The 12,142-nt window shown below is 48.6% G+C and overlaps 1 protein-coding gene across 1 annotated transcript in view; it reads right to left on the bottom strand.

The window, feature by feature from the left end:
• LOC144769695 (uncharacterized) overlaps positions 1 to 12,142 on the bottom strand; it is a 206,472-nt gene that overhangs the window by 33,202 nt on the left and 161,128 nt on the right. The gene's annotated exons all lie outside the window — the stretch shown is intronic.

Here is a 12,142-nt window from a genome sequence, read left to right as displayed (position 1 = left end):
GCGCGGCGTCTACTTCTCGGTATGTACACCTATACTTATAAAAGCAGGCTTACTCACCCCGTCGGTACCTCCCACAGACAGCCCAGTTGGACGTCTGGAGTACCGACGGATAGGTGAGTTGTGAGATACAAACTAGCGCTTTTTCAGAACCATGTTATGTCGAGTGGCTTGTCTCGGCCAGACAGTACTTCCTTTAACCGGCTCATTTTGTGTGTGTGTTTTGCTGTTTACACAGAGCGGGGCTCCGTAGTACCTGAGCTAGTGCCGGGTGAGGTGGGGCAACATTCTCCTTAATAGCGGGTGAGTGTCTTTACACGAGTGGTAATCTTGCTCTCTTGTGACTATTTGTAAGAACAAGATATGTGTTAAATGTAATGGATATATTACCATTTATAGCGAGACACTGTATAGAATCTCAGTCTCGCCAGAGATACTTACTAACAGGCGTGTTCTCTGTTTCCTTCTATGTGTGTGCTGTCTTGTGAAATCCAACGGTCCTCTCATCAGGAGAATCGAAGGTGATATTTAATTTATTTGAGTTTCCTTATTTGTCATGCACTAATTAAGCAGTAGCATTAGAGGTCCTGACGAAGCAGTAAGTGACCCCGGGGCACAGGTAAAGCTGCAGAAACATGTCGACCATGACCATGTAAACTGTCTAGGTAGTTATTTGTTGACACTACCTTTTGCACTGTTTTTAGATAGTGGGAGCAGAAGGTTTCTAATAAATTCATTTTCCTTCTTCTACCCCTTTTTAAACCACCACTTTTTGAAAAATTCTTTATTTTCTCCACTTATTAGCACTGCTTACCAGTTTCATCCTGATTCCTACCAGCTATATAAAATCCATTGGGTTATTGATCCCCACCAGGCTAACGCTGCGCCAAATCGTACATTGGGTCTCTCCTTGTGTACTACTGGTGGTATTCCCAAATGATGTAGGGCGGTACAGGATGGAACTCTGATGGGAACACTGCAACTAACTTGAAGGTGCCCCATGATTGATTTTGCCATCAGCACACGCATTCATTCACCCCTCACCTAGAGGGTTTTTTTTACTTAATGCTACTCGTTAGTTGGTTTTCAGAAGTCTTGAGGGACGTAGCATTTTGGTCGTTAAATTTCCCTCTGACCCCCCCTAGTGAAGTTTGTGCTATTGTAGCCCCCACAAAAGCACTACCATCTTATATTTTTTGTGGCACTGGCAAAACCTATTTTGATGCCCCCTATACGAAACAACTGGAATTCATTGTCCATTCTCAGCTAGTTCCAGCCCTCGTGAAGCCTCAAAATATTAAATTACATGTAAGTAATGAGGCAGCTAAAAAGAATTGGAAGTGCAAGCTGCCCAATATAAGCCGGACAAGTAGTAGCAAAGACAGACTCAACAAACGTTTATAAAGCTAAATTTACACTAGTTTAATTTGTATCTACAATATTCTACAGTTTCTAATCAACCTAATCACCAAATTGTATTAAAGATACAGCAAGGCTGTAGTTCTGGATGTATCGTGGTCTAGTGCCTAGAGATAAAATAGGATACATGTATATAGCGGCTAAAATTTTAACTTTTATTGTCAGATAATCGCAACAATGAAATCCTGCCTCGCACAACGGTGAAAATCAATGCATTACTCTTTGGATTTTCACCACTACATGGGGTGATCATTTTCTCCTTATTTCTCTTTTGTTGCCTCGTCCCTCCTCACCTAATTTTAAGGTATAATTCTCTTGCACTATGAGGAATACCTGAAGAGCTGAGTAAAAGAAATGAGTTGGGGGAGATAGGAAGGAAGGCATAGAGTATGGTATAGTGATAGAAGTGAAGTAGAGGCAGAAGGGAGGGAGAGAATGAGGTGTGGTAAAGAGATAGGGGTGATAGGGTGAGACATACAGTAAAGATAAAAGGTGCCGTAAACCATAAAGAAACATACAGAAAGGTAGAAAGAGGAAGAAGTAAGTATAGGTTGGCGAGGTCAGGGGCATAGCTTAGTCAGTAATATTTGAGGGTGAGGGAATGAATCTCAAATTTCCCTACTAAAAAAGCAGACGGCTACAGCGGAATGTGTGAGGTGACCAGAGTTTGGGATGAACTATTCTCATGATGAGTAGGGTCAGTTCTGATTTGCATTAGGCTGGCCTCATGGGCTGATTTAGAGTTTGGCTGACAGGTATTATGTTGCGACTCAAGGTCTGCTCGCCCAATTTTGAGTCTAGTAGATCAAAATTTTTAAGCCGATGGAGTAAATTTATTCTGTAAATGTAAAACTTTTTCTCCCGGACCAACAAAGGAGGTGCCATCGGAAGTAAGCCATCTGACTGTCCACCCTATTTAGAGTGGATGGTCAGATAGTCCATTATTTTTTACTACCTGTCACTGCCGGGTATAACCTGGCAGTCAGGGACAGTAAAAAAAGAAAAATGACTCCAATACCGTGGGAGAAAACTGGTGTTGGGGTAATTCATTTTTTTTTCCAGGAACAAGCTCTGACTTTGGGAGTTTGATTTTGAAAATTTTGGAAAATTCTGGAAAAGCCGTCATGTTTGACAGAACCATCTGTTAAATGTATAGGCATGGCAATGGTTCCTGCCAATGTAGAGAGTTGTCTGCCAGGCTGGCATAGTAAATGCACTAATGCGTTCTGTCACCCTGTGTGCCTTTATTCCATTTGCTAAATCCTAAATCAGGCCCTCTATCTAGAGTGGCACAGTGGGTGAAAAACAACAGGTTGGGATGCTACAGCGAGGGATTGTTTGTGGTTAAGACTATTTGCAAGTATTTGGCTCATTACCTTTTGGGTGTTTGATGGCCAGTAAGTATGCCTGGAAACTCGAGAAAAGTGTTGATTCCCAAGCATACTACTGCCAATGTTTGTGGATTCTAATAAATAGGAGTACTTCAAAGGGTGTAGATTTGCTACTCGTTTTGTAAATAGGTAAAAAAGGAGCATATTTATAAGGAAATGGCACAAAAAAGTGACCCAACCCTGACACAAAATCTTTCTAAATCGGGGCCTATGTAAATACGGGTTTGTGTCAAAATTCATAGATAGATGCATAGGAAGGCCTATGCATCACTCATGGAACTCCTACCTGACACCAAGTAATGCAAGACAGTTGTGTTACTTTTTCTTACAAAGCCATGGAACTCTACATTTCCATGCTTTGTAAATATTGGAAATCATTTAGTGTCATGGCTGTGTCAAAAACGTGACACAAATGGATGCAAAATCTTTGTAAATCTGGGTCTAAACATAGTTAGAATCCTGATCCAAAAATTGAACAAGTTAAAATCTCTTGGTGAAATCAGGATGACAAGAAAAAATGAGACAGATATAGCAGACCCGACTCATGTTCCCCAGGCCCAAATACCTAACCAAGAATGTATTAGAGCTGGAGATAGGGACAAAGAAACATTGAGAGAGGGGCTAGAGCAAGGTATATCAAGGTGGGAGGAAGAGACACCGCGAGAAAGGAGTAAAGTAGTGCAAAATGTGAAAGGAACAGAGGTAGAGAGATCTTGTACAGTTCTTCTTTGTCTTCTGTTTAGATTTTTACTATACAAACACCATATACATACATTCTTTTTTTTTTATTACATTTTTATTGAAAACACAAAATCAAAGCACATTCAGCAATATAAAGCATATAAACAAAAAGGTAATCATAATATGACATCTGGACAAACAAAGCAATGCAGAATAATCGAGGACGCAATTGAAAACCAGTCCATTTGCAATTATACAAAACTGTAAAGGACAACACAGAACGATACATACACTAATACAATAATCAATACTGATCAGTTTGGGTCATTATACACAGTTCTCGACCTATCCATGGCCATGTCCGTAGTGGGAGAACTACAGATCTCCCCCCTGTATGCATTCCATTTACCCCACTTCTTGTCCCATTTCTTGGGGTACCCTCTGAGTTTGTAAACTGTTTTCTCAGCGACCATAGCCCTATCCATTTCTGCGGTCCAACCCACCACCAGAGGACGATCAGGAGAACCCCACTTCATTGCTATGGGCCGTTTGATGAGGAGACATCCGAGGGCCAACCACTGATGTTCTATCTCTGTCAGATCCGTCGCCTTCCATACATTAAGGAGCCCTCCCCTAGGTGTCAGTGGGATCGGCTTCCCCAGCGCCTCCGCCATTTTCTTGATCGCCCTAGTCCACAGGAGCTGAACCATGGGGCAGTCCCACAGGGTATGATAGAAAGTACCAGTTAGGCCGCAGCCCCGCAAACATAAGTCGTTTGGGCGCCTGCAGATTTTTGCCAGTAGGGGACCGGACATGTATGCCCTATGAAGGATTTTAAGTTGTATCAGGTGGAAACGATGACTAATGGCTGACTACCGCGGGGACATCAACGCCGTTCGCCAGTCGTCCTCTTCTAGACGTTTCACATCCCCCTCCCATTTGTCACGCAGGGCCTGGAAAGAGTCAGGTAAGTTATTACAAAGCTTGCGGTATGTGCAGAAGATAGCCTTCGCCAGAAGGGGTTCAGAGAGCAACCTGTCTTCGAGGGGTGAGGCCTCGGGGAGGGAAGGGAGGTCGGGTACGGTCGTGAGAATGGTGTGTTTAATCTGGAGATACCAAAAGGTTTCCCCTTGTGTAAGTGCATGTTTCTTCTGAAGCTCAGGAAAGGAGAGGAGCATCCCTTTGTGTAACATGTCTCCTAGGGTGGATATGCCTATGGTGTCCCATTTATCGAAACCCAGGTGGAAGCATAGGGAGCCAGAGGACCAGAGGGCAGTGGCTTTGGTAAACCTATCGGACCATCCCAGACTTTTTGTGGCCCGGTGTCGTCTGGCGCATCGGACCGACATAGCGGTTACGAACAGGTTTACTCTATAGGGCCCCCAAGTAACCTCCACGTCCCGTTTGATATCTCTCCAGATGAAAAGCTGGGTTTGTGGGTGGTCCGTGGATCCAAGAATTGACAGCCACCAGCTGGGATGCCCAATAATACAAGGGCAATACCACCGTCATACCATCCCTTGGTGAGTTTACGGAGAGCAATGCGAGGAGCCCTTCCGTCCCACAATAGCAGGCACATGTCTCCTTCCAGCGCGGTAAAAAATTACTCCGCGATAGGAAAGGGGCAGTTCTGAAAAGCATTTAAAAAGCGCGGGAGGGCCAACATTTTGAACAGGGCGGCCCTACCGCGGAGGGACAGTGGCAGTGACCTCCAATGGGAGATATCATCATGTAATCTTTGCAGTGGACCTTTTAGGTTATGGTCATAGAATAGTTTTGGGTCCGGAGTAACGAAGATCCCTAGGTATTTAAAACCGTCGGGCGCCAAGGGAATAGAATAACCACGGGGTAAGACGGGTGGGGGGCCATGCAATAAATATAGGACCGACTTTGACCAGTTAATGGAATAGTCAGAGTATTTCCCGAAGTTTGTGACAACGTGAAATAAGTTGTTGATGGAGGATGACGGGGACGCCATGTAGACCAAAATATCATCGGCATAGAGAAAGATTTTGCCGGTAATATCATCGCTCCATTTGAGGCCCCGTATGGAAGCATCGGAGCGGACCCAGTGAGCCAACGGTTCCAGAGTGAGGGCAAACAACAGCGGCGACAAGGCGCAGCCCTGTCTGGTCCCTCTATGTAGCGGAAATTGCCTGGAGGTGTGGTTGTTAACTCGCACCTGTCCTAGTAGGTCGGTGTACAGCAGCCTGACCCATTGTATGAATTTAGGGCCAAAACCAAACAGCGCCAGAACTGCGAAGAGGTACAGCCACTCGATCGAGTCAAAAGCCGTTGTGGCGTCAAGGGAGAGGATAGCGGCCTCCTCTTGTATATACTGCATTCTACCCAACACATTATTGACTCTGCAGAGATTTAAGGCTGTATTACGATCTGGAAGAAATCCCGACTGGTCGGCGTGTATTAGTGATGGAAGGACCGTGAGGAGTCTGGTCGCAAGGAGTTTAGCCAAGACCTTAGCTTCCGAGCTGATTAACGAGATTGGTATATAAGAGCCACAGTCTGTAGATGGTTTATTCGGTTTGGGAAGGACAACAATGGAAGCCAATCGCTGATCTAGTGGTAGAGAGCCTTTCTCGCGGCTCTCCTCAAACATTTGTTTCAGGTGGGGGGTTATACCTAAGGGCGTGGCCTTCAGGAACTCAATAGGAATGCCCTTGGGACCCATGGCCTTACCGGATTTAATTGTGAATATGGCATTATTGACTTCTTCCACCGTGAGCTCCGCGTCTAGTAGCTTTCTCTCATCTTCTGAGATGGTGGGCAGGTGCATCTCCTCCAAGAGCTGCCGAGAGTCTTCGGTGGTATACTGTGCTCTGGTCGAATAGACCTGCTCGAGGTGATCGGCGAAGGTTTCGGCCACCTCCTGGGGGTCTGTAACACGGGAGTCATCGGACCAGAGAAGCAGGGGACCCATCGTGATCCCTGTTCACGACGTTCTAGCCACGCCAGCATTTTGCCAGCTCGATCCCCTAATTCGTAAATTCTGTGACAGGTATGGAGGAGCCGAGCCTGCGACAGTTCTGAGGCCAGTTTCTTAAATTCCAGTTGCTTCGTCAGGAGCCGACGGGCCGTGTTCTCCGAGGGATTGGCATTGTGGGCAGATTCAAGGTGAAGCAGATCAGCCTCGGCCTGAGTTACTCGTTCATTATATTTACGTACATAACCTATTTTGAGTGCTAGGGCCCTGCCTTTGAGGACAACTTTGTAGGCCTCCCATATTGTAATTGCTGACGATACCGAGCCAACGTTCTTAGAGAAGTAGAGGTCCGTCTGCTCGATAAGGTCGTCTTTAATATCTGGAATCTTCAAAATCCACGGGCTGATAACAATCGGTCCGCGGGAAAATTGTTGGTGGTAGGTGAGGTCAATACTGAGGGGAGAGTGATCGGATATTCCGCGGGGGAGTCCCCGTATGTTCCAGAGGTATCCCACATCTGCTGCGGGGCAGAGAAATAGTCAGTACGGGACATACTTTTATGGGCATTCGAATAATGAGTGTAGTGGGGAGTGGCCGGGTGCTGTAGCCGCCAAAGATCTTCGAGTCCCATTGCTTGTGTAAAGTCTGACAGGTCAGAGCCTGGCTTGTGGGAGCGCCTCAGGGATGTCTGTCCAGTTGATCATTCATAGTTAGATTAAAGTCACCCCCTATTACCAATGTCCCTTGGGGGAGGTCTAGCATGATTTTACCTAAGACTCGCAGAGCCTCTCCACCTAGTGCCGGCGGGAGGTAAGCGGAGATTATATTCAAATTCCGACCCTCCCAAATTGCCTCAAGGATGGCAAACCTCCCCCGAGGGTCAGCCCATGTGTTCGTGAGTGTTAGCGCCAGGTTTTTTTTAACAAGGATACCTGTCCTGCGGGAGCCTGAGGTTAAACCGGCGTGGATCAGTAATTTATCCCCCCCCCCGCTGGAGTGCCCGACAACAGTTACCCACTAAGTGCATCTCCTGTAAGAGGACCAGATCCGGAGCATGGCGTCTAATAAACTGGAGGACCACCCCTCTCTTTATTTTGTTACCCAAGCTGTTGACATTCCACATCATTATTGTCAATTTGCGATTAAGGAGGTCTGACATGGTGCTGGTGAGGGTGAAAGCGGAATGGAGAAGTGGGTTTTGTGTCCCCCACCCCCTCGGACAGTGCCAGGTTCAATACGTGAGAAAAACATCGTGACCAATATGCTTCAAAGCTACAATGTGCTTTACACCTAGACAAAAAAACTACAAACAGACAACCCCATACCATTAGCCTCCCTCCACCCTTCCCACCCCACCACCCTGCTTCCCTGCCCACGGATTCAAAACTATCCACACCCCAACTAGGCAGAGTGCCTGTCGCCCTCCCATCCATATACGGGGTACGCTATAGGCCGCCTAGCCAATCACCAACACATTGCAAAACAGTGTGCATCAATAAATGTCAATGACATACCAAACCAGGTGCGATGACGTCCACAGGAGTGATGGAGCGGATGGAGATCTCACACCACCCTAATTTCAAGGAAAAACAATCGTGTATGACCAGTAGGAGGACAAGGGCCCCGGCCACAAAACACCAATGCAAAGTTCCACATGTACATCAACTGAAGGGCAACAGCGAGAGAAATACAGTCCACAAAGAAGTGCGTCGCTGCGGCGGACCACCATTATTCTCCATAACCCGCCTCGCTGTTCTGGTCCACTTGTCCCGCCGACCGGTCACCGCATAACTCCGCTCCAGGCTATCCGCGTTTGTTCCTAGACTTTCCCATCTGTCGCCAGCCTTTCATCCACTCCCACGCCTCCTCCGGGGAGAGAAAGAACCATGCCTTGCCTTTGGACTCCACCCGCAGCTTAGCAGGGAACATCATTGAATATTTAAGGCCTTTATCACACATCGCCTTCTTTACTTCGACAAAGCTGCTCCAACGAGCCTGTACCTTCACGGTGAAGTCTGGGAAGAATGTTATGATGGCATCCTTGAGCTTCAAGGACCCAGTCGTCCTGGCTGTCTGGAGTATGACGTCCCTGTCGCGAAAATTGAACGCCTGGGCTAGAATCAGACGCGGGGGGGCTCCCGGCTTTGGTCTACCCCCGGGGACTCTTTGCGCTCCCTCGATGGAGAAATAGCTGGTGAGACGTTTGGGCTAGAGGTGTTGCAAGACCAGATTTCCACGAAGAGGTCGGCTGCTGGCCCCTCCAAACGCTCCAGGACGCCTATGATACGGATGTTGTTGCGTCGCGCCCTCCCTTCATAATCATCGAGTAAGTCACTCATCTGGTGTTGTTGTTTCTGAAGGAGAGCTACCTGTTGTTGGAGGGTTGAGGTGTCATCGATGAGAGCAGCAGTTTTAACCTCTACATCTTTGACCTTAGAGTCCATCTTGCGGAGGTCAGCCCGCAGCAAGGTGACCTCTATGTTGACTGAGTCGATACGTGTCTCTAGGGAAGTGCGCACCCCCGCTATGGCCTCCATGACATCCTCCGGGGTCAGAGTTTTCGTGGCCCGTGACGCTGGAGCCGTCTTCGGATCTCCTTCGGGCGCCACCTCCTAAGAGTCCCCCCTGGCATTCCAGGAGAATTTGGTAATGGATTTTTGTTGCGTCGACCTGTTACCTCTGTTGGACGACATCGGGGCAGTAAGCAGGTCGTTGCGATGCCAAAGAGGCCTATCCAGTGGCACTTCGGGTCGAGGGTGAGCAGGCCGGGCGGGGCAACCGGTCGTCGAGGCAAGCACAGCTGGTCAGATGAGAGAGGACCCCAAGTTGGAACCCCAGTAAGGGCTGGTTGAAAAATAGACCCGATGTAACCAGCAGGAGCCGGGCAGGTCGCCCCCCCCCCCGGGCCACACCCCCGTCACAGAGTCACAGTGCCACAAAAGCAAGAGCAGGAGCAGAGGGGACTGCCCGTGGCCCTCAGGGGTGGCACGAGGCAAACCTCGATAGGGGAGAGTTCCAGGCCACCATAAGCCAGGAGGCCACCACGTGTTTCAAATTTACGGTGAGGCGGGGGTTCTTTCAACAACAGGGGGCACAGGCAGGCCCCGATCTCCGGATGGAAGGGGCAGCAGACGCTCAGGCCACAGATTGGGTCCGCACCTTGCGGGCCCAAGTCCACCCCGGTATATGTGGGCCTCACTGACATCGGTCGGTGGTGGATGGTGCCTCCTCTCGCCCCGTGCCCAGGAGCATGTAGGGATATCCAGGGGGAGCGCGAGCAACAACGCCAGGCTCGATGGAGCGCGTCGGCGCCCAAAAGTGCAGAAGGGCCCAAAGACCGCAGCTGTTTCACTGGGTAGGCCCCGGAGCCGGGGGACTCGCGTAGATGCGTCCCCGGCCCAGGATACCTCACCTGCTGCTCCCTACCGGCATCCGCCCTCCTGATGTGGGTGGGGGCGCACCCCCCGGACACTCGACCAGCCTCTGCTCCGCCCGCCGGGCACTCCGTGATATTTTACAGGCCCCCTCCGGCTTCGGTCATGGGCCCAGTCAGTCCGGTGGCCGCAGGCAGTGGATCAGCCTCTGGGGCTGGTCACCATCTTGGGCTCGGGGTGGCCTCTGCTGAGGAACAAAGCAGCCGTGTATGCCGGCCCGGGGCTCACAGGGGCAGTGCGGCGCACCTGGCTTACGAGCAGCGATCCCCCGGTACAACGGGGGATCAGATATTGCACCAAACGGAGATTTTAGGCGGATTTGCTGGCTATGGCCGGGAGAGCCGCTCTATTCAACGACCATCCCGTTCGGCTGTTGGCCACGCCCCCCCATATACATACATTCTTACATACAGTGAGATGGGAGGCAGAGAAGTGAGGTACCAAACAAATTATGTGTTAAGTTGAGATGTTTAAACAAGAGAGAAGTGAGGTAGAGGGATATGAGGTGGTGAGTATGTAAAGAGTAGCATTCAAAGAAAGGTAGTGAGTATATAAGGACAGAAATGAGGTAGAGACAGATGAGGTAGACAGGTGACATTGAGAGTGGTGAGTTAGAGATAGGGCTTATAGACGTAATGAGAGAGAGGTAAGCGATCAAGAGAAAGACAGAGAGAGAAAGCTGAAGGAACAAGAGTGCTAATGTTCAGCAAAAGGTGCAGAAGATGGAAAAAAGACAAAGTGAAGTGCAGAGAGGGGGCGAAGCACTGCTTAATTTTAGCTGGTGGTTTCTGGTGCTCGGCACAGTAACTTAATTGTCAACACCGGCACTTGACAACTGCCACTTTGGTGTTGTTTTTTTGTCATTTAAAGATGAGCAGAACCATAGTACCTGCCACCGAAGGTAGTCTTATAACATTAGCAGCCGCGGTCCATGCAGGTAACAGCGGTGGGGTGGTGGGGCCCTGTGGCGTGGTAATTTGAGGGACGATGCAGAGGGAAAATGTAATAAATATAATGTTTTCCTCTGCATCATCCCTCAAAATACCCCCACCCTGTCCTCCCGCCCCACCACTGTTACATGCATGGACCGTGGCTGAACATTAGGGGCCTCAAACAGTACACATTGACACACTTATATAACTGTGATGGTTAGGAGTTGTGTAGGTACTGACAGTGAGGATATGTGGTGCAAGCTGCGGTGGCCTCCTGATGAGGGACCTGGCAGTTATTTTTTTTACTATTTAAGTACTGGGGTGAAGTATCAAGAGAGTTGTGGGGGAGTGGTAGAGTAGGAAAGGTAGGTACTTACGGTGGTAAAGAGAGGTAAGTCAGGTCTTGAAAGAGATTTAGAGGTCCAGTTGATGGAGTTGTACATATCAAGGCAAGGAGTTAAACTGGTGAAGTAGAGAGAGAAGCAATAGACAGAAGAAGTAGGTACACCGAGATGTAGCGATGGGCAGAGAGAGGTTGAAGTAAAGAGACAGAGTTGAGGTAGAAGAGATGAGGTGAATTAAGGAGAGAGATATGAGACAGAAAGCTATAAAAAAAGTAGGCAAGTCGGGCATGCACAGTAAGCTGCTGATATGACCGGCAGCCAAACTAAAAAAGAATCTGTTTTGTATTGTGCACCTTTATTTTACAGCAGGACTTCTGCCTGCCCCAAACTCTCTGACCGGGCCCCAGAAGTTGGAAGCTCAGAGCAATTGCCTACTTTGCTCATGCAAACAGAGCATCTTATGTGGTTCCTGGATGGACAGATTCTGAATTATATTTTATAAACAATGTCCTTTCCTCAGAACCCGTAAAGGTCGCATGTAAGCATTCAGGGCTATCTCTAGCTCTTTCCGTAGGGTGGGAGTCAGTCATCTGTTGTAACAAGCCTGAGGTCCTGCATCATCACCTCTAAGTGGCAGACTTCCAGTTCATCCTGGTGCAGCCCAAAATCATTATGCCTTTCAGTGTCGCCTTTCGGCTGGCAAAAAGTCCTGTGAGAGCCCACTGACAACTCATTATCTGTGATGTAAAAGTGGATGTGTTGCCTCAATAGTGGTTTCAGCTCAGGCTGTACGCAAACACTTTGCCATCGTCTGTTTGAATTCCGACCAGCTGATTAGAAATCAGCCGGTCTGAATATAAACCGGCTGGTCATTCTGGCTGTCTTCCAATGGGCTCTGACATGAAAACCCTGTCGGAAAGCATGTTTGGGCGCCCCTAGTAGCACCCCCTTGTGTGCGCGGCCTCTGGTTGGGGTCCAAGGGGGTACTTATGTTGCCCACCTG

The sequence above is a fragment of the Lissotriton helveticus genome, chromosome 1_1 (assembly GCF_964261635.1).
Source record: "Lissotriton helveticus chromosome 1_1, aLisHel1.1, whole genome shotgun sequence".
Lineage (NCBI taxonomy): Eukaryota > Metazoa > Chordata > Amphibia > Caudata > Salamandridae > Lissotriton > Lissotriton helveticus.
This window is presented reverse-complemented; position numbering and strand designations above follow the sequence as displayed.